The following is a 22946-nucleotide window of genomic DNA, read 5'->3' on the forward strand; positions in this document are numbered from 1 at the left end:
CTAGCCCTACACCTAAACCCTGCAAGTCCATGAGCAGGCTTCTCAAATACAAGAAGAAGAATCTTGTGTTTATAATAAGCCTGTACTGAAAGGTCATAAACAAGCCATGTCTGGTAAGCTAGGTTACATGGTGCACATGGTCTCCCTACAAGCCAACCACGAATGCGCTACTGGAAATTTGACAGTGATATCCAAGACCTTTACAGACATCAGCCTGCTGGGCTTCATCACCCCAGGTGGTGTCTGGAGCCTGGGAGATAGCTGAGCAGCTCCAGACGCCAAAGAAGGTAGAGAGTCCCACGTCAGGGCGAAGAAGAATGCAGGGAGACATCTCTGAATTACCGCTCCACTTCTGGGCATTCCAGTCAAAAGAAAAGCAAGGGGAAAAAATTAATTTGAAAGAATCACAGGCAATCCTGGAAAAAGTAAGTTGACAGCAAGCTGAGGCAGGATGAAGAACCAGCAGAAAACCCATTCGAGGAGAGAGGGAAAACAAAGAGCTGGAAAATCCCACGTTAGCACATAGTTACATCATGCACAGCCCATAGCACGGAGCGACGCGATTCGGGGTGAGTCACTGAACAATGCTCAGCCGCCCCCATGGGAGAGCGCGGGGCCAAGCCAAGAGCCAGGCCTTGGAGTAAGTCCTGACGAGAAGCAAAGCTCTTCCTTTCTTTTTTTTTTTAATTTTTCTAATTTATTTGGAAGGACGCGGATATTTGTAGCCAAAGAGTTTCATAAACAAAAGCAACCATTTGAAAAAAAAACCAAAGAACTCCTCGATCTGAATAAAGGTTTGGCTCTTTTTCATGTATTTTAAGCATTCCTGAAAAACATCTTTCGCAGAGAAGGAAAGCCTCATACAACCAACCGTCTCAAACGACTGAACTTTATCGGTCTCCTATGTAAATCTTCCACCTGAGGCTGGTTTAGCGCTGTAGCCTATTGGAAATTTTTCAATGAAAACTTCTCAGTGGAAAAATGACAACATACGCAAGCTCTTTTGGTGTTTTCATGAATGTCTGGATGTAGACATCAAAAGTCAAAGAATTCTCTGTTTTGTAGAAATCCCAGCCACCTCGGCTTACCATCACTCTAAGTTAATTTAAGCTCCGATTTAATAAGCCATTATACCTGCAAAATGCTGGCAAGTGCTTGTTCCAAGTGGCGTTGAGTGCATCCCTAACGCAACGGCAAAGGCAAGGCTGGAGACAGCGCTGCAGCTGCCGAGCACGGGCAGCCCAGTGCAACAACGCTTCCTTCCAGTTCGTCCCAGTCTGGGGTTCCTGTTCCACTCGGGCCCTCCACAGCCAAACTTGCAGGCATCATTTGATGTCCAAACAACACAGTGTTGGGTTTTTTTGCAAGTGGGAATCTGGGGGTTGGGTCAATAAGCCCCCAACATGCAGCTCTGCAGCACAGAGTGGGGTTGACCACGCTGCGAAGCATCCCCAGGTCATCAGCTGGATGCGCCAAATGCAATTCCACCGCCAAACCAAACAGAACCACTTTTCTGTCTCCATCTTCACACCTTTGACCTATCGTCCCCAAGTAAAAGACACGCAAAATCACCCCCTCTATTTGCAGCTCCCTCTCACGTTAGTCACCAAGGCGCTCGTGCAATGATTTGCACGACTCTTTGCTCAGGTAGGACCAGTAAAATCCCTGCCACTGAGCTTCTCAGGACCTGATTCCTCCCCCTAACCCCACCACATAAATCAAGGATTCCCTGCCACAGTGGACCTTCGAAAGCAAATAATACATTCGAAGGCTATTTGGCAAATTACACTTCATTATTTACTGGATTTGGCTGGAGAGGGCACGGAAAAATGAGCAGCTACCCTCGCTATCTCTGCTCTCCATCTGCTGCTTTGAGATAACACTGGGAGAAAGTGGTTCAGTGCCCCTTTCCCTTCATCCTCATGTTACATTTTAATGCTTTGCTTTCTGTGCTCTGTGGTTACAGGGACCACCCAGGAATCCGCTCCCCTCCGCCGGCTGGTTAAACGGCAGTTCACTGCTCCCGGGTGCTATGGGAAGATGAGTCAGACTTAGGCTAAGAAAACATTTCTAACCCCAATTTTTACACTGAATCACTCACGAAAACCTGTGCAGAGATGACCTCCTTAGGCAAGCCACGAAGAGCAGCAGGGCAAGGTGAGCGGCGTGCAAAATTGTATTTTTATTTCCGCAATACAAGCGAGTACCTATCACCGATCCCCGTTTTCTGCCGCAGGACTCATGGGGTTGGGTTTGCACGTACCCAGCGAATCAATTTTTTCAGTAGCGGAGGATAAGGTTTCGGTTTAGTAAGGTGAACGCTGAGCTCTGCACAAACAACATGTCAAAACAGGGAAGACTTAAAAGTGATTCCCAGGGAGAGGTCATTGGAGAAGCAAACAGTCTATTTTCAAATTAAAAAAAAAAAACATTTAAAAGCAAAGAGCCAGAGGAGGGTTTCTATTTAAACACCAAAATAAACCAAAATGTGCATTTCAAGGCTTCTCCTTCAAAATACGTTGTACTTGGCAGATTTAGGATTGAAACACCATCTACTTTTTTTCCTGTTAGACCATAGCTACTAGTTCAAATTTCTTCAGAAGACAAAACAGCCAAAAAGCCCCAAGCCTGCTAACGCTTGCAGAAGCCTTATTTTACTCAGCAGTGTCCCACATCTACAGAAAAGCTCACACGTGTAAAACTGAACTTGTTTGTAAAGCTCTGCATAGGTGTTTGTGGACAAGTCTTAGCTGCGTGATCTGAAAGAGACGGGGGGGGACAGACAGTTTTTAACCTAAATTTTGCCTCTGCTGGTTTGGAGGTACTGAATTTACTTAAATATAATTTTCTTTGTTAATCCCTGAGTGTCCAAGTGAGCACGATGGGTTTTACCCGGCTCTCCCCGATGCAACTTTGCTGGGTGCAGGGGATTTACTTCCCAGGGAGGACAATCGAGCCCTGGTGAAGTCCTCCGGTGCCCGCAGACAAGTCCTTCGCCTTCAGTTTGGGATGCCTAAAGGTCAGAGCCAAGCAGAATTTCGGTAACAAAAGCAACCCAGGCTTAGCTCCCCCGGTTTCAGCTTTCACTGCCATCTGAAACCTGTTTCCAAGATTTTAATCAAAGCTCGCACAAATAAAATGTCTCCTTTTGTGTACCTCCTGCTGTCCACAAAGTACACACACGCATGCATGTGTGCACACACAGGGGCTCGGAAGAAATGTATGGGAAGGAGCGTTAGCCAGCGCCAACCCCAGCTGTTACACCTAAGCTCCGTTTAGAAATTTCAGGGTTTTAATCCGAAAAGCAAGCGCAGCAGCAGGGGCCAGGCGACCACGGTGTTGCATCCCAGTCTCGGTTTGCTGTATCGTTTTTACGACGCCTATTAAAGCTTCATCGACACGGCTGCCACGTGCAGTTTGCTGCCCAGATGCCATGTCCTCCTCTTGCTGCCGCTGCACTGACAGGGAACTGCATTTGATTTTTCCTGGGAGACCAGGCAGGGTGTTATGGTTTGATTTTTAAATACTAACGCGAGTTGCAGTCGCTCTGGAAAATTATGTCACCAGCATCTCCAGCATCTGTAGAGCAGAGATAAGTAATTTGCCTTGCACGGTGGGAAGGCAGAGAGGGACATCTATTCATCTGGCTGCAGCTTCCCAAAGCAAGGAGGGATCATCTGGGGGCTCTGTTTGAGACCCCGGAGGCTTCTCAAAACCAGACCTCTATTTCTCCCCCAGCTCCCTGACATTCCTGGGGACGGGACTTCAGAAAGACAGGAGGATAACAACAACCCTGACAGTGCCGAGAGCCAGCACCGCACCCCTATACGGGTTTTATGCTAAGGGGGATCTGCCCAAAACCCACCGCCCCACTTGTGCTAGGTGCTGCACCAACAGATGCGGAGCCTGGGAGAAAACCAGCCAGCAAAGGGGCAGAGAGGCCAAGATCGCCGAGTTCATCTCCCAGCCAAATTCCCACTCTGCTCTCACCAGGCTTCGCATGTATAAACTGTTTCTACGCATCTGATCTTTTTAAAGGACTACGATTTACAAACTTTCGGGATTTTGACCTTAAAATGCTAGCGACTCCGCCGCATGCCAAAGCATTAGCATCTGATTGCATAAGCAAAATAAATGGCAGTAAAGGAAAAAAAGATGCTCTGAGCAGAAGGATGGGAGGAAAGTCATTTTTCACCAGAGTTTCCACTCGGGGTCAATGCATCTTTAAAGCTCCTCTCGGCCACTCACTTTTTTTCCCATCAAAAGCCGCAGCGTGTCCTTGTCTGGTCCCCGCTATTTTACCCGGTAGCCTGCATGTAAATGGATGTACAGCGGGTCAGAGTGGAGCCAGCTGACCTGGCGGCCTCCTCCTGCCCTTGCTCTGATGGATGGACACCAAGGGCAGGAACCCATCGCGCTGTTGTCTCAGGTAAAAGCCCGCTCCTTGCCCAGCCTCCTCGTCCTCCCCTTCCCAGGCCTGAGACTAACCCCGCAGCATGCGGGTATCATGAGGATTTCAGGCCTTTTGGTGGCTTGAAAGAGGCGTGGGGACAAGTTCGGGAGAAGACGCGTGTTGGTTTCAAACCAGATCATTTGCAGAGAGTCACGAAAAATCATCTCTCTGGGACTGTGCATCCAAGGGCTGCACGGATTTGTGCCTGTCTCCCTCAAAAGACCTCAGTCCTTGAGCCCGGAGCTGGCCGCGATCCTCCTCTGAGCCCCGCGCGTGACAGCCACCCGCGCTGCCCCACCTCGGGGTGTCCACGGTCCCGACATTTCCCACCGCTGGATGTCTGCGACGGAGCTTCTCAGAAGCTGCAAGGAGCGACGTGGGCTTGCTCTCCTACTCTCCTACCCTCTTCCCATCTGCCCGCAGCGAGCCCCTGACCACCAAGCCCCAAGACCCCCCATCTCCCACCCACGCCAAGCCCGACGCTGCCCCGGCTCGCCCCCCCGCCGAGCCGAGCCCCCTCTATCCCAGCCGCCACGAGGACCGAAACCAGAGCAGAGTTAGGATTGGGGGAAGCTGAAACGCAGATTTCCCCATGTCCCCCAGCTGGCAGGGTTCAGCAGCAGAGAAACCTTTCTCAGGATAAGAGGAGGCTTAGGGAGAGGGGGGCCGGGAGCTGAGACCCTTCCCACGCTCCCCGACGCAGCAGCCCGGGCACGGCACAGCACCGTCTCCCCATCCTCTCAGGTTTCCACCACCACCACCACCAGCCACCTCCGCTCCCCCCCGGGACAGCTTTGCCTTTCCCAGGTGCCTCCCGCTCTGGAGCAGGGAGACCCGGGCAAATAACCCCGGCTGAGCCCCCTGTTATTTAGGCAGGATTAGGCAAAAATTTGTCTGCACTTTTGAACTGTTTTCACAAGCGTTGCCTCTCACTCCCACGCAGGAAGCAGGAGAGGAGCCGGCCTGTTCCAATTAGGGCTCCTCGGACGGAAAGGGCAGTGAAATTCGGGGGGGGAAAGGGAAAGCAGGACAGAAAGCTGGAAAAAAGGGAACAGGGGGGAAAACTGGGAAGCAAGGACAGATGGGAAGAAGGGGTGAGCACTGGGAGAGGCGTTTGCTGGGGATGCAGCGCCAGGACGGGGACAGAGAGGCAGAGCACCGGGCAGTACAGAGGGGAGATTTGATTCCCCTTCCTGCAGCAACTTGCCAGAGACCAGCCCTGCTTCCCTCTGCAAGGAATGGCACAAAAGGCACAGACATTTGCTATTCTAATTTAAAATAAATATATTTCTTTTTTAAAAAAAAAAAGAAAAATAAGTCTTTTTTTTTTGTCCTTCAAGCAGTGAAAAATAAATACTCTGAGATGAAAGCTGGGCTTCAAGAGAAAAACAAGAGAGGAAACCGAAAGCCCACACTGCTTAGCGCTGCAGAAAGCAAAACAAAGCCGGCTTTCTTCCGGCATTCAGCAGCTTTCTTATGGAGATGTGGTGTGTCATGGGGGCGAGCTCTTCCCCTAAATAAAGGGCCTGAAAACCGTCTTCACTAAATGCAGATAAAAGCATCTCTGCCAAAGTTTGGACTCGCAGCACTTAGAGCATCACAGGGAGCGAGGAAGGGGAAAGGTTAAGGTGAGGGTGAGATGTCAGGATGCTCTGCTCGGCCTCGGGCTTTGGGGTAAATTGCTTCGCCCCTCTGTAAAATGGAGACACCCTTGCATGGGTGCAAGCTTGCTAGAAGAGGGTGCTCGGAGGAGATGTGCCCACGAGGAGAACTGGACACAGAGCAACCCAAAGGTGAGAGAGGGTTTGTTTAGGCTCCGGGTATCTTGCAGCCGGCGAGGAACCAGGCAGCAGCACGGGCAGGTGAAAGGATGCTTCACCCACTGTCCCGATGCTATCGAAGTGGCAGGCTTCGCCCTCCGAGCCTGCCTGCGGCCCTCGTTCAGGCTCCTTTCCACTCCCTCTCTCTCTCCCAGCTTTATAACGTGGGTGTTGGACGGAGATCCTGGGAAAGCGGCATCCCCTGCAGTCCCAGGAGCTCGCAGGGGAACAGCAGCCTGGTGGTCAGCTCGCTCGGTCCTCCCGGCTTTTGTGGGGGAGAGGAGGGAAAGAAGTGCTAGAGAAACCCCTGGACCGAAGCTAAGCAAAACCACAGGGCTTGAGTCAACGCTCGCTGCAATTACGGGAAAGTTTCCCCAGCCTCAGAAGGCAGAGACAGGACCTACGGTTCGTCTTCCTGCAGCAACGCGAAGCGGGGCTTCCCTCAGTGGAGGGCTTCGCTCCGTCCTCCCCATCTCAGCTGCTGGAAGGAGCACAGATGGATAAAAGCAAGCGCTGGGGAGATGCGGCCACCTCTGAGGTTGGGGACTGTGGCCACAGTTTAACAACGCTCATCAAAACTATGCAAAGCAGTCAGCAAAAAGATTTTTCCATCAAGACAAAGCAACAGCGAAGGTTAGGCTGTGCTACACGGCCGGCGTGGTTTAGCTCCGGCACCGCTGCTAACACAAGCCCCCTCCCACCGCAAAGGCAAACACTCTTGAATCAGCTTCAAAACGGCTCCCGTCGCTTTAGATTTAACAGCATGACAATTAAAGACTTGCACAAGCCTTTTCCAAAGCCGCTGGCCTGACGGCAGAGTCCGGAGTTAATTAAACCCGTGCAAAACCCGCACGGAGGCTGAGCTCACAGGTCAGCTCCGGAGAGAGCCAGACCAGGAGGCTGCAGCCAACGCAGAGGCAGAGAGGAACAACCTCCAAGTGCCCAAACCACTCCTGCTTGGGAGTTGAGGCTGCTTCTTGCAGCGGTCAGGCCCTTGTCACCCTTCACCCGCCTGCTTTCCCAATCAAACATCACATGAGCTGGGGCGTCCCCTCTGAAGATAGGATTAGCATCTCACTTTCAGGCTTGTTTGCCTCGGATCCTTCCTTAGCAGGGCTGGGAGGACGCTCCCAGCCCCGCGCAAACCTATGAGACATGCTTCCCCTGTGATAATTCGCTCTAATCCCCACTAACCGCGCTGCTAAAGAGCTCTAATCCCCATGCACAGGCACACACGCACTAATGGGAGCGCGGGGTGGGCTCAGCAAAGCCTGTAATGGACACTCAGCCCCGACTGCAAGGAGGTCAAGTGTAAATAGCAAGTCCAGGTCATGCCTGTGTCAACTGCCCTGCATCGCTGCTCCAGCTCTGGGAGATGCTCCTCTGCAAACAAGCGGCTAAAACCCAGCTCCTCGCACCCCAAGTCCCAGCAGCGAAGCTCAAATTGCTCAACAGCACTGAGAAAAAAATTAAAAAAACCCTCCAAAAACCCAGCGATCCCCACCGAACAAACAACTAGATACTCATTTGCTTCTTGGAAGGGTGCCCGAGGTATTCAAATGGCTCACGCCTGGGACCAGAAGCCTCTTGAAATTCCTTGCTCTCTTCGGGCTGGGCTGGGAGCCCTGCAAGGCCGGCCGCGCTGGCTTCACCACCCTGGAGGTTTCCACAGCCACAAGAGCACGGCCCGCGCCCTCCCAAAGCAAACCCACGACTGGGCTTGGGCACTCTGCGGAGGAGACAGTGGTCCAGGTCATCCACACCCAGCACTTCCCACCATCCGCAAGAGCATACATTTCTTTCCCAGCCAGGTCAAAACCAGGGTTTCTGCTGTTCTCACCTCATATCTCTGGCTGATGATGCCATTTCTGGCATCTTCGATGAAGAAGTGATGCCACCGGAGGATCTGTCCCAAGAGAAGGGTGCACCCCAGCACCCTGACGTAGATTTACCCTGGGCTGCAAAAGCACACGCAGGATGCGACCAAGGTACTACTGTAATCATACCCGAGCAGTTCAGACTGAGCATTTCTCTATCCAAACAAACCCTCACTCTCTCCTCCAGATATTCATCTCCCTCTCCTTCATCATCCAGGGATACAGACAGACACGCAATAGGGATTCAGCTCCAACGCCTCCAGCTGCTTACTCCGGGGGAAGGATGGGGCTGCCAAACCACGCGTGATAGCCTCCCAGAAAAGGGAGAGCAGAGATTTTGCAAGGCCGGGTTGAGGTTAATCAGCGGGACATTGTGCGAGGAAGATGCTGTCAGGATCGGAAGTGTGAAAAGGGAAGGCTGAGATCTCTTGGCAGGGCTGTCCCCTCGCAGCAGGGATAAGGGCCAAGGAACCTTCACTCACGCTGAGCTCTTTCATCAGCCCACAGAGAGATCCCACCCCCTCTAAGTCGGCTCAAACACACCTGAAGAATGCGCCGTGCCAACACATTTTGTAAGCAGCTACACATGACCTCACAGCTCGGGATGGTTTCACTGCATATCCACAGCCACGTGAAATGACTCTGTGCCCGGAATGAAAAACCAATTATTTGCGCTGCCCATCGCCACGATACGACACGCTTCTGGTGTAGATGGACTCCATAGATGTCCCTGCTGCTGGGAGCCCACTGGTCCTAAAAAGGAGCCTCAATTATCCTTGCCTCGGGAAGGGATTAGACATGCAGACACTCAGCCAGATGCCTCCAATCTGTCTGTCCCAAGGAATTCCCCAACCTTCACTTGATTTTCAGCCCAAGTCCTGCATAAACTGATCTCTCTGTGTGCCGGCCTTGGCCCTTGCCCCCAGGCTGAGTCAATGCCACGTCATGCCAGACACGAGGGTACCACATGGCAGGACACAGTCTGAAGTGCCCTCAAGCTAGGATGTTCAACCCCCAAAATATCTCCTTCCACATCAAAGTCGTTCTCTTCCCCTCACCAGCTCTCTCGTTCATAAACCAAGAATGTTTGTTAAAGCTGGAAGGGCTGGACCTGCTGCAGAGACACATCGGTGGTGTCCATACAATAAAAGTGCCTATCGGTCACGAGTGGAAGGTGCCCACGGATGTTCCTACAGCATTCCTCAAGCCCAGGACATCTCCACATGATGCAGAGAGCACGAAGCCAGTGATGCAGAAGGGATCAAGCCGATGATGAGGAAGGGAGGCTCGGCAGCTCCGGGTCACCTCCCGAGCAGGCACGCTGCCCCGGGGGCGGCAGGGTACAGAGCGAAGCTTGCCACATTGCTCTGCAGCTGCAGATTCCTGACGCCCGTCCCACCCCCACCTCCGCAGCCTTCCTGGCCAACCCTTCCCTTCAGGGCAACGCCAGCCAGACGTACAGCCAAGCCGGCAAAAAAAAACCCACGGCCGATTGCTCAATGGGAGGGTGCAAGTTGCAGCGTATCACATCCCCCATGGATTGCAGAGGGATCGCTGCTGCCGCCTTACCCAGAGAAAGCCCTTCATCTAATACTAGGCTTTTGATAGCATCTTTTTTTTTTTTCCATACAGCAGGGAGTGTTTCGGCTCTGCCCAGGAAGCGCAGGCAGCGGCTCCATGAGCAAGGCGAGTACGTGCGGGGGAAGAGAAGCAGCCCAAGAGCTTTAGCCTGTCCTCACCTGGTGACCATCAGGTCCCCATCTCACCACCTCGCCCCTTTCTGCCCAGGGACCTGCCACTGCACACGAGGACTCCAGGTCTGTCCTCCCTTATCAGGCCGAGCTGTCCAGTTGCCTTTGCAGTTACCAAAGGAGAAGAGGAGAGATTAGGGTATTTAGTTTTGAAATCAAACAATTGCACAGGCTTTTTGCAAACAGATCAGGGTTGGGAGGTCAGAGCGCGGCTGGTAAATCTCAGCACTGTTTACTCTGGCTAAATAATATTAGACCTAGGATAATCAATCACTTTAATCAACAAAATTATTTATAACTCTTTAGAGCAAACAGTCAACTCTGCTAGCAGCTGCCAAGAGATGGCAGGTAGCGTAACGATCCACATACCTCTAATTCCCCCGCGCTAAATATGGATTTACTTCTTTGCATCACTGGATTTACTGCCACTGAAGACTTGCACTTGCAAGTACCTTGACGCCTCCTCTCTGAAGGTATCCTTCCTCCCTCTCTGCGGCTCACAAATACACACACCAGCCCCCTGCAGCTGAAATCAAAACCAAAGCAGCTCACAACATTCACTGCACACTCCAAGCATCTTCCCTACACTAGCTGCATCTCTCAGCGCAGCATCGTTTAACAGGAGGGGAGAAAGAACCAACTAAACAGAAGAGGCAAAAGATGCTCGAAGGAAAGGACCGGCTCTCTCTGCTTTGCTGCCTGAGCCAGCCCCGTCTTCTCGGTTCCCCAGGCAGACCTCGGGGTTGTGACTCCACTAATGCCACCAAACGACACCTCTGTGAGCACCACCCGTGTCCCAGCCCACGAACGAGAGCTACACACGGTCTACGCCCATTGCACACTGAACGTTTCCGCCCACCAGCCCTGAGACAGGCCTGCTTTGCACAGGAGCAGATAACCCCAGCAGCCACAAACCGGGGAGGATTTTGCTGGCTGGGCTGAAAGCCGTGCAAGCAAAGGTGTCGCTGGGGCAAGGCGAACGAGGGTCACATCAGCCTTGGGGCCAGGAGGGGACAAGGGACAAGGCCATCCCCGATGCTGCCTGTGACACTGTTTCACCTCCCTGTTCCCGGAGAGTGAACCAAGCTCCTCCAGTGATGGAGGCCAGGAAGGGCCCTGCAAGAAACCTGGGAACCAAAACTGCCCAGCCCACAGCAGAGGCAGTGCCTCAGAAACACCGGTGCCAAACCGATTTCATTTCACAACATCCCACGAATGATTCTCCTGGTAGTATTATTTTTAAGCAGAGAAGGAAAGTGAAGAACAAGAGGATTTTCCCAAGCACAGCAGGCGGCTGGAGCCCCAAGATTAAGCCTCCTCCATCCCTGGGTGAGCACAGAGCTCCTGGGCTTTGCCTCTTCCAGGCTACACCATGCAGCCTCCAGGTTATCAAGCATGCCCATGCAGTAGAGAAAGGGTTTTCCCAAACGAGCCCGGGAAAGTTGTCTTTTCCAGCTCCGACTTCTAGGAAACTTCCCACTGGGGAAGGGACCAGCACAGAGATTGGGCCAAACAAAGCCCTGGGAAGATGAAGAAGGTGGGAGTGAGCTGGGGAAGGCGGCCAAAAATGAACTGGGCTGCCCCATCAGCTTCAGTCATCCCCATCCCAGAGCCAAGGTTGTCCAGGACAGGGATTATGTCACCTATTGGCCTCAGCCCGGAGAGACGGGAGAGCGAAGGGTGGGCAGGGATAAATCAGAGCGGCTGGAGGTGCTCGGATTTGCCCAGAGGAAGCCCGAGCTTGGAAACCTCAGGGAAGGCTGGGGGGGAGAGAGGCTGAGACACTCGCAGCCCTCGCATCCACCCCGCGCGCAGCATCCGGAAGCTATTAAGGAATTACAGCCTCTCTGGCCCCGAGCCTTCCCCGGCAGAAGTGCCTGGGAGCAGATGGTGAAAGGGCTGATTGAATTCGGCTGCGCAGGCCAAGAGGCTATTAGGAGGAGACGTAAATGGAGGAGGGGGTGGAGGGGGTGTCATTTGGCGACTCAGAAGCCGGGAGCCCTTGCCAGGAACTCTGGGAATCCTCCACCGACCGTAAGAAGCTCGGAGGAGCTTCGGCAGGGCCCTGGATGGGTGGCTCGGGGGTGCGAGCCTCCCCGCTGCCCTTGGCAGCTCGGCCCCAACCTCCTGCTGCTCAGGGGCTGGGGTGGAAACGTAAGTGTATGGGGAGCGGGAGCCACAGGCTGGTTCCTCGCCCCAGGCGTCTTCATCCCAACAGGCAGCACGGCCGCCGCGGTGGACGGGCACCCTTCCAGGGACACAGGACACCCGCAGACACCCGTGTCCCTGCGGTCACAGCCCCAGGAGCCGCGTGCTCCCAAGCCTTGATCCCGGTTGAGAAGGAGGCACGAGAGCTGTCAGCTCCGCAAGCCCTGCCCGCCCACGGGGCCAGCCTTCCTCACAGAAAAATGCAGGTTTGCAAAGATACTCGATTCCCAACCCAGCCTAATCCCACCCCATCCCCAGCACTGGGCATGGAACCAGACCTCCCAAAGTGCCTTCAAAAGGGGATGGCACTCAAGTGACTCTGGATGGGGAGGAGGTGGGGAATAAGGGCCAGGGCGAGAGAGACAAGTAGGATGAAAAAAAGCCAACAGGCAAAAAAAGCATAAATGCCATTCATAAATCATCCACGGTGCCAGCCCCGCTGAAGGTAACGCTGGTGTCTGAGCAAAAACACTGCTGGAAGAACCGAAATTGCCTGGGGGCAGAGGAAGGGTTTAAACCCCTCCCTGGGAATTGGGGGAAGAAAAAGGAGGAATGACCCAAAAATCAACACAACCCCAAGCTCTGGGCTCCCTGCCCTGGCAAGCCAGCTCCAGCTCCCCACAACCCTGTGCCCTGGGGCGGGGGGGACAGGCACCAGCTCCGGGGCCCCCACGCCACCTCCATCTCCAAATCCATCCCTCTTTTTCCAAGGGAGAAAGGTCCAACGAGTCCCCCCGGGCTGCCTTGGCTGACTGCCCCGGCTCCCCGAGGTTGGGAAATCGGGAGCCTCGTCAGGGCTCTGCCGGAGGGGCAGGCACGGAGCGCTCTGTGACCGTAAGGGGATCTTTTTGGAGCAATCTTTTCCGAGACAAGTCATGAGATTATTTCTTGCCTGGAATTTGCTCCCGCGGCTCCCATCGGCCCCGGACTGCTGAGTCAAGAGACCGCCGGGGCTGTGCCCTCCAGATGAGTAAATAAATTGCCATGGGGAGTGGTGGGGCGGCTGGGGCGGGGGGGGAACGGCACCCCGGCGGGGCGCGGGATGGAAGGAGGGAGGGGACCCGATGACTCCTCGAGCCTTGGGCCGAGGACGCAGCCCGGCTTGGCAGCCGGCTTCGCTGCTGCTTTGCACCGCGCCGAGTTAGTCACCAGATTAGCAAGAGCAGTTACACACGCTGGCGCACAGCTGTTTAAAGGCACACTAACCCTCCCCTTCGCTTTTCGTCTTTTTCTCTGGGCTTTTTTTTCCCCCCTTCTTCCTCCTTTTCTTTATCTATTTTACTTTTTTTTTCCAGGCCTAACTCCGGCTTTCAATGAGCGCTCAGGACCGGCAGCCAGCAAACTCCCAGGGAAGCCAAGGACGAGGCGGCAGCCCTCGATCGCAGCCTGAAGATGCCAAACGGCTTGGGCTAGCGGCGAGAGGGCTGGTCCAGCCGGGGACCAGCTCAGAGCAGGGGCAGCCCCCCGCTCCCTGCCAAGCCCCCTTCCCTCCTCACCCTGTTGACGCTACGCCAGTCCGTCGGGCTGCCAGGTCGCTCTATAGGATCCATATGGCCCCGGCTGCTCGGGGCTGGGCCGTTTGAAAGCAGGAACGCGCGAGAGTCATCCAGCTCGAAGGCAAAACAGGCGCACGGCCGGGGCCTTTCAAGTTGCAAACTTTAGAGCCAGCTTCAAATCTGGAGCCGCTTAAAGGGATGGAAACCAGCCCCAGTGACTAACCACCCCGCCGGGCCACGGCTACCGTGACAGCTCCGAAACCCCACCGCTGACGCTGGAAAGCGAAACTTTCCCAGCGCCGCAGCGGCACCGGGCTTCCCAGAACCAGGGACAGTCCTCTGACATCAAGCCCAAATTTCTTCGCATCCCTTCGAAAGCACAGGTCTGGGAAAAGCCACCGGGTCGGGGTCCGGGATGGGGAGCCACGATGCTGCTACCAACCTGCCGGACTCATCTGCCGCCTGCGGCTGATGCTGGGGATTGAGTAAATGAGTTTTTCCCCACCTCCGGCTGCAAACGAGGAGGAATTGCATCTACTGACCTCACGAAGCGGTCTAGAGAAGCTGGAGCGGTTGGGTAACATGCCTTGAGCATTTTAAAAGAGAAAGCACTTGGCATTGCATTTTAAAACCGCTTCTAACAATAATGTGTAAAAAAAGAAAAAGAAAAAAAAAAAAGACCCAAATTTCACGTGTTCCACTACATCTTTTTTTAATTTTCCAGTGGAAAAAGCCAGGAGTAGTCAGCTTTTGCAAGTTGTTTCTTCTGATGGTTCATTTTTCGGTAAACAATTTCTCAAAACTAAAAGGTAAAAAAAAAAAAAAAAAGCACCTTGCTGCTTCCAGAACACTGACCAAAATTAAGTGGTTTTGCACAAACACATGCAGACACCTATGAAAAAAAAAAAAAACCCAACTTTCATGTGGGTCAAAAAGCCACATTTTGATTATTGTGATAGATGCTGCTGACAGGGTCAGGGAAGCAACAGAAAACAAACCCCAAAACGCACAGAAAACAAACCCCAAAGCGCTTCCCAGCATCCAGCTCCAGTTTCTGGAGTCTACTGGCTGCAGCATCAGTGGCAGCTTTCCCTTAGTCAGCAGTTTTCACCCGGACACCTCCAAGCACATCCCAGCAGAGGCAGCATCCCAGTGCAAATCCCAGCAGAGGCAGCATCCCGGGGCAAATCCCAGCCCAGGTCTCCAGCCAACACGAGGACACACAACCCTCATCCTGCTATACAAGACACTTGGTTCCTGGAGGGACGCGGGGCTGAGCCGTTCGCCTCTCCCCCAGCCTAGCTCCCAGTCCAAATCAGAGTCAGCCAGTACACCCAAACTGGAAATCCCAAGAGGCAGATGGGTCCTGGCCTGCCTGGTGCTGTGCAGGAGCCAGAGAGGTGCTGTACGGCTTAACACAGACCATGAGAAAACCTAAATACTGCAAGTAGAGGGAGACCTGGAGCACACGACTGGGGATGCTCCCACATCCCTGCTGCAGCATAACGGGGGCACCGTGCCTCAGTTTCCCCTCAAACCAGGTCTCATCAAGCCATTCTTCAACATCTTTTGGGGTCAGAGGCCCCAAAAGCACGCTGCATTTAAAAAAAAAAAAAAGCAAAGTCCCACTGGCTGGCTTCTCCTGCGCTCCCCACCAGCCATCTGAAGAATGCCTTGGAATCACGTCAAATATTTGAAATGAGATGGGGGGGTGAGGGGGCACGGGGAGGAGAGCGCGGGGGGAGCCGCTCCGCTTTTGACTCAGAGTCTGGCTTCTTTCATCAAACCCACATTCCTACTCATGCCATCACCCTCCGGGAAAGTGCGACAACGTACATAATCCATGTGGAGCCAATTTAAAATCCCCTCCATGTAAGAAAATGCATTTCGTTCATTAACAAGCTCTGAACGCTCAGCCGGGGTGAGGAGCCGGACTGCAGCTCCACAGTCACCCCAGCAACACGGTCTTCAGCAGGGAAGGTTTCCTACGCACAGCCACATCTCACAGGAGAGCAATCCCCGCTGCAAAGCCAGCCAGGGCGCTGGGGGATGCGGAGCCGGCACGGCTTAGCCCACCAGACACGCGTTCCAGTCGGAATAACGCTGGGTTTTCCGCACCCACCACCTGAAATGGAGGTCTCTGCCTCTTCTGGCTTTATAGGAAAGGTTTACCAGGAGCAAAAAAAGCTGGAAAGCAGGGGATTGCTGGAGCAGGGGATTGCTGCCGTGTCCATCACCAGCCAGGAGATGATGGAGATGGGAATTACAGCCCCAGAGCCCGAACAGCTCAGACCCAGACAGAGCCCGGCGATTTTGCACATCCCAATCCACAACGGGGGCTGCCGCCAGCAAATAGCTGAGGGCTCACGGTGACCTCTGATCTTCAGCTCTCATTCCCAAACCAGAGGGAACCACAGAAACGAGGTGATTTTCCTCTCTGGGAAAGAAAGCTGTTATTTCTTCCTTGCATTTGTAATATTTTTCTGGCGGGTTATATTTATCCACAGGCTGCGTGGCTACAGGAACCAGAGGCACGACTGAACGACCGTGCCGCACCAGCACAGCATCCTGGCTTCTCGCAAACCACAGGTCCACCTTGTGTGGAGCACAGGTCGCCGGACGGAGGGAGCCAGGCATCGGCAGCAATTTGAGACACGCCAAAAAATCGTGCACGGTCAGCAAGACCAGGGGAGGCGACGAGGAAAAAGGCATCGCCTGCCCAGTCCTGCACATACAGATATCGTCCCAATGACGTGATGCTGTGCATGGGACAGAAGAGCAAACCAGATTTTTGCCAGTTGAGTGGAAAAAAAAAAAACAAAAAAACAAACCACAAAAAACCTCAAGACAAAAATGTGCAGTTTCATCTCACAGTTCAGAAAGAGGCGAGCAACGGCGGAGAGCTCTTGGTTTGCCCCCCATCCGGGGCTAAATAAGCCAAAAGTTACTCCGAGCCACCCACCACATTAGAGAAGGGAACAGAACAACGTAGAGCACTTTTGAATGTAAGCGCCGAGAGCTTTGCCTTCATCTAAACACAGGCAGCCTTGCAGAAGCTCAGGCTTTGCATGCAAACATTTGCAGCCTGTTAATGTTACATACTTTCAGATCCGGCAGGCGTCTACAATCTAGCTACGAAGGCTGTGCCTTTTGACCAAATTACAAACCGAAACCACCCTGAGTTTTTTTTTGGGGGTTTTTTTTTTTTGGCCACCTCTCGAACACGACATCGAAGTATGTATCCCCCCCGCCAGGATGTGAGTCCCTCCTGCGTGTTCAAGGAGATATCCAGGCAGGTAAAGCGATTTGTAGATTTGCACGTTTTCAGATAATTACCACCAAAGCCTGCAGCAGTCACAGGCACAAATCGTCAAACCTGGGGAAGCTGGGACAGACAGAAGCGAGCAGATCTATAGGCTGGACGTGAGGGGCCACGCAGCAGGACTGAACCCAGCTTTGCATCCCAGACCATTAGAGAGACGTTATCTCCGGAGCGATCTCACAGTTTTGTGATGGGCAGGACTCAAGTGGCCCCCCCTCAAATTCCACTGCACCTGGGAAAAATGTAGGAGCTTGTAGGAGAATCAATAAATATTTATTGTTTAACCAGCAGTATTTTGACTGGAGATGTAAGCATGGCCCGATGCCAGGGAAACCAGAGCCTTCTTGGCCAGCACTGCAAACAATTTTTTTTTCTGTATCTAGTTGGAAGATTATAAACTATACAATGAAGAAGAAAAAAAAGAAACACAGGCAGCGAGCAGCTTAGTCACGGAAGAGGAACAAAAGAGTTGAGATGCATAATTATGTCGCGGGTTGGAAAAAAAAAAAAGGGGGATGCAGGCCCAATTTTTGGCTGTGAGACAGCTGTACAGTTTATATCAGCTACAGATATGTCCCGCTGGCTTCTGCAGTGATGAGGCTTTACTCTGGATCAGAGCATATATCCCCGGCTTCAGTGGAGCTACGCTGATTTGGACAAGCTGCAAACTGGCCCGTGACTCGCAGAAGAGAAGCAAACCTGGGGAGTCAGGTCTCGACCGAGGGAGGCACAATTCTGCACCCATAAGGAAGACCCCAGCTTCCGTGGGGATCCCCAAACTCACAGTGCAATGAAGAGTCAGTCCCTGGCTCCATGGGCATTTTCACGCTCAAGTAAGGCGGATCATCCCCTCCTTCTTCACTTCAGTCAGTCCCCTGGCACCATCCTGCCAAGCCCAGGTCTTCCCCCGAGCAAAATTTGTAAGCCTGGAAGATGCCAGCAGCTCCATCCTTTGGATCCGTTCCAGGGACAGCAATGACGCTTGCTCTCCTGAGTCATGTAATTTGCTCGCCTTGTGCCCATGCAAGGAGCAGCTGAGAGTGCAAAAAGGAAAAGACCCTTTCTTTCCCAAAATCCCTCCTGATACCGGTACCCGCAACTGAAAACAGCCATTCCGGATGACGCATCTGCCAAGTTTACATCCCTAACCCGTATCCAGACAAAAGTCTGGTCTTACTCCCACCTACCTCTTCCCCGAGTGCCTGAGATGTATCTGCTCTCACCAAAACAGCAACTGGTGAAGAACACCAAGCCACCTTCCGCTTTTGCCTCCAGCGTCAAACTGTGATCCCAAGCTCTAACCACAGGACGACCTTCGCACCGCTATTTCCCTAAACCCGGTTCCCACTGTCCCCCCAGCTCAGCCACACAGCAGGGATCCATCCAGGAGGATGCAGTCGCTGCTTTTTTCACTCAAAAGCTGGTTCCCCTGGTAAAACCCAGCGTGCCACGGTCCCACTGGAGAGCGCGCACGCTCCCAGCTACTTGCTGCCTGCCTGCCAGCAATCTGCTATGGATTTGGGAGAGCGGGATGGCATCCGACGTGCTTGTCAGCTCGCTTTGGAGAGCTCGAGCGTGGCTTTCCAGCATGAGACCGCGTTATCCCTTCATTTTATAAGGCCTGTCAAAGCAGGGCACGCCATAATTACATGGCAAATTAGCAGCCTCTTCGTGTAACTACACTGTAATTACACAGTTGTTACGTGCTTTGGGGAAGTTCATGATGAAAAAGTGGAAGGAATGGGGCTTTGGTCCTTTTTCCTGGAAATCTCCCTCCCTGTACCCAGGTTACAAGTGCTGTAGTCAGGGATGTGCTTTAGTCGGTGTATCCCTGAAGGAAAGGTCCATGGAGTTGCCCTCTTTGCACCTCTTTTCACAGCTTTGTCCCTTAAGCAGACAGAAGTTGACACTAAAAATGTTGGAGCTGGTGGCAGCCAGGTGCCAACAGTCCCTTCCCTCCTGGGAAACTATCATTCCCCCATCCTAGCTGGATACCACACTGATGGGCATTTTGTAAGTGCATAGAAAGATAATTGCTCTTTTTCAGTTCAAATTCTCACCTCCTCCACAGGCAATCAGCATTGAAAATGCCACAGGAGCCCAAAGCTCTCAATTTATTAGAGCCTTGCCCTTGTTGGCTGATGATTCAATGCCCACACAAGAGCAATCTGAGCTCTCACCTTTGCTGTTAATGCAGAAGCAAACGCATTCAGAAAGATGCCAGATGCAATTCTCCCCATCCCTGAAATCACTTCACCTTTCAGTGCTTGTTTCCTTTCCCCAGGCTTTGCTGGGCTTCCAGGCAAACACTCTGGCATTTTGTGTGCGTGCAGCCCGTCCCGGTGCGGACAGGTAAAAGCTCTTGCAGTACAGCTGATGCAGAGGAAAGGATGGAGGACATCTCAAAGCAGAGAGGGAAATGCTGGCATTCTGCTGCTGCATTTCATCCCGCATGCGAAAAAGTGACCATGCAAGCCACCAACAAGACCGACCTCTTAAGAGCAGCAGGGAAACTGAGTCACGCAGCGGCTGACACAGCTGTAGGAACCAGCCTGGAGTCTGCGTGCTGTACAGGGATATGTCAGGATCACACCTTCTTTTTTGGAAGAGGTGATGTTCCAAGTCCCTGTGCACTACTACTCTTATCACCAGCCAGCTCGGCAAATTGACTCCCCTGAACGGGCTGATCCAGCTGTGACCCTGTTCTGTGCAGATATATAAAGACCTGGAGCAAAGGTATGGTTGGAAACTTGCCCTCCCTAGACAAGACAGAGGGAAGGATGAAGGATCCCATCCTAAGACCATAACGAAGATGCATTCGGACTCGTAAAGCACTTTGCCATTTCCCTGCAGCGAGGCACTGCGGAGGAGGAGGGTATGCATTTGCCAGAACACTCGCTTTAAATGCAAACTCCCTTATTTGCCTGCATTGAAAGTGAAAGCAAAGGACAAAAAGAAAAGATTGACCTGGCTATGGGAAGGGGAAGCAGCGTCATTCAGGCAGGTCCTACATCCGAATATACACTGCATAGAAGCTGTCCACTTCCCTGTACCCTGCAGCAACCACAGCGGCAGAAATCCTGCTCCAGCCCTGACCCGACGTTGTCCCAAACCCTAAACAGAGGGAAAGGCTCTTGCCAGATAAAAATGCACCCCTGGGATGCCACAGGCACACACAGGCTGACGGCAACAACGCGTGTCTCCCAGCTGTCCTTCGGGTACACACGGGAAGCGCCGAAACGCACGGGGCCCTTCCGTCCCCTTGGCATTTCTACGCCACATGTGCGCAGGCCACATTCCTCTTTTCATGCCAGGCAGGAACAAATCCACCACCGTGCCCGTAACGCACCTCCAGAGAAAGGAAGCGAGAGGGGGAGCGGATGCAGGAGGACGGGGAGCCCAGCATCTCTGCCTCACCTGGGATGCCCAGCATCACCGCCTGCCATTACAGCCCTTCTATGTACGGTACCTTGCAGGACGCCTCGGGGGCAGCGAGTCAGCAGCTTCATTAGCAAGAAATGTCGTTATCTCTCAGTATTTGGGAGTCCCAATTACGCGCTCTCGGCTTCCAGCAAGGGTTGCAGAGCTGCTTTTAACTCTGACCACAGACAGCAAAGAGAGCTTTGCAGAACTGGAGGAAACAAATTGATTTGCGGAGGGCAGCGTTTACCAGTCGCAAGGTTAACTTCCCGTTAGGGTTGGCTTTTGCATGGTTTGGGTTTTTACTGTCTGAAAAAAAGCCGGTAAACTAAGTCCCACCAACCCATTGGTGCATCAGTCATATACCTGCAATCGAAAGTGACGCCACCATCTCCTCTATGCGATCCTTATAATGAAAACCCACGCACGTACAACTTGTATATTAAAGGACAAGCCCACCACCGTGGTTTTTTGGCTCCGGGCTTCATCTCACTCACACATTCTTGCTGGCAACAGCGGGGGGGAATTTGGCTTTGGAAGCTTTGTACAACTTCACATCCCTTTCAGGTTATTTTTAAACCTTTTGGACACACTACAAATCCCATCTAACTTTTACACGCAGAGGCTGCCTGCACGTGTGGGTTGGAGCGGGCTTTTATTTCAGGGGAGCGAGAGGGGGACGGTACCGCACGGCCAATGCATCTCTGCAGTTTTACGGGGCATCGAGCACCTGGCACATTAAACATCTTGCACAATTGAAAACCTATGCCTGTAACGACTCTCCCTGTGTAAGCTTAACCCTATGGATACCGTGAAGTAATTCTGCTTTGCTGCTTGCTGGCGACAAGGGGCAGGACTCCTTCTCAGCGAGGCTCATACCCATTTTGAAAAGAAGGGCAACGGGCACATTTGGTGGCAGATTCAGCAACGAGACCAAGGGCTGAACAAGCCATCAGGGAGCAGTTAAGTCCTCAGAGGCAAGCCAAAACAGACAGGAGTAGAGAAAATTTATGTCCCCTACGCATGGCATTGCTAGATCCACAGAAATATAAGCTAGCAGCATCTAGACTCCTTCTCTCAACATCAATCCGACCAAGGAAGAAAGCTTCAGCGTTCTCTGAAAAGTTAGAGGGGAAATGAGGTTAAGCCAGCTAATTGACAACATTGACCTTTTTGGCTCACAGTTGTTAGCGTAGCCACCAAAACAGAAGCGACTGCAGCTGAAGTCGATAGGGAGTCAGCTCTTTTTTACCTTTTTGGGTTTTGTTTTTCAGTGCTCTTCCTGCCAAAGTTTAAACTTTGGGTCAACTCAGAAAGCTGCTTGCTGACATAAGGTGCAAAAGAGCTTTCACGGAGAGAAGAAAATGAACTTAAGGCAGCGCGGAACCCCGAGTCCTCACTTCAGGCACAAGGCAATTACATCGATCCAATGCTCAAACACCTAAACAATACGGATGCCTCTGTAACATGCTCTCACCCATGTCAGGGGATGTGGAAATTTAAACAGATACTCCGGTCTGAACTGAAAAATAAACCGCACATCCTCCCAGCCCTGCTGCCCCAATGGACCAGATGCTTCTTCCATCCCATTTTCTTCCCCTGCAAGCAAACAAGACTGCTGTCATGACCTGAAGCACAGGAATGAGCCTCCAGTAAACGTTCTTTTAACCAAAGCTTTAGGAAATAGGCACAAACAGGTCCTCAGCTCCACCAGAGCCTCTCATTTAACCTGCACAGGTGCTTTGGAAAATCATCCTCAGCATCCCCACTGCATTTTGAAGCCCGGCCCTTCAGAGCCCACACCTCAAAGCCAGGCTCAGCCTTGCAGTCAGAGGCACAGAGCACCGAAATAGCTATAACCAGAGACCGGGTCCTCTCTACGTGCAGGTAGAGAGGGAAGATGGATGGTGCAAAAGACACTCTCCCCGCATCGGACGCCGTGTAGCCCATCGGTGGCAGATCCCCCAGGCTTGTGCTGACTTACTGGAGCTCTCTGCAGACAAGCTGATCCTACACAAGCATCTATTTTAAGTCTGAGCACCAACCCCTGCGCCGCTCCGGCCCCCCTTGCACTCCAGCAGTCAGCTGTCATTTTATTTCCCACATGCAGCCTGAAATCATATTGCCTGGCAGGAGCTGAGCCCCCTTTCTGGGTTTCCTAGAAACTTGCAAACTGGCAAAGAAACGCACAACTCTGATCTTCAACTGGATTTTCCTGGGCGCGCCGGCGCTGCACAAAATCCAGCAAACCTCCACTTCAGCGCGGTGGGAATTACAGCAGGGAGAGATGAAGCAACAGGATTCATTTCACCTTTCCCTTGTACCCAGAAAGAGAAGGTTTTTTTCCCTGCAGGTCCTCCAAGCCCCATCCTCTACCTCGCCAGAGCAAGGTCAGTTGAGCGTCTGGGGTCAGCAGGCAGGCAGACGACATCAGTATGCGAACAACAGCCCTTCTTATGGTAAAGGCTCAACTATTAGCGTTAATCGCAGCCAGCAGCAGCTAAACCTATTGCTACAACAAAAAAAAACCCTCACACGCCTCGATTCAGCATATTGCTATCTTCCCTGCACCCTTCCTCCACCCATTTCTCCAGCTCCA

General features: G+C 52.7%; 1 protein-coding gene across 5 annotated transcripts in view; it reads right to left on the reverse strand.

The window, feature by feature from the left end:
- Positions 1-22946, reverse strand: part of ETS1 (ETS proto-oncogene 1, transcription factor) — a 75376-nt gene that overhangs the window by 20771 nt on the left and 31659 nt on the right. The window lies entirely within an intron of this gene.

Source organism: Pelecanus crispus, chromosome 19, assembly GCF_030463565.1.
Source record: "Pelecanus crispus isolate bPelCri1 chromosome 19, bPelCri1.pri, whole genome shotgun sequence".
Taxonomy (NCBI): domain Eukaryota; kingdom Metazoa; phylum Chordata; class Aves; order Pelecaniformes; family Pelecanidae; genus Pelecanus; species Pelecanus crispus.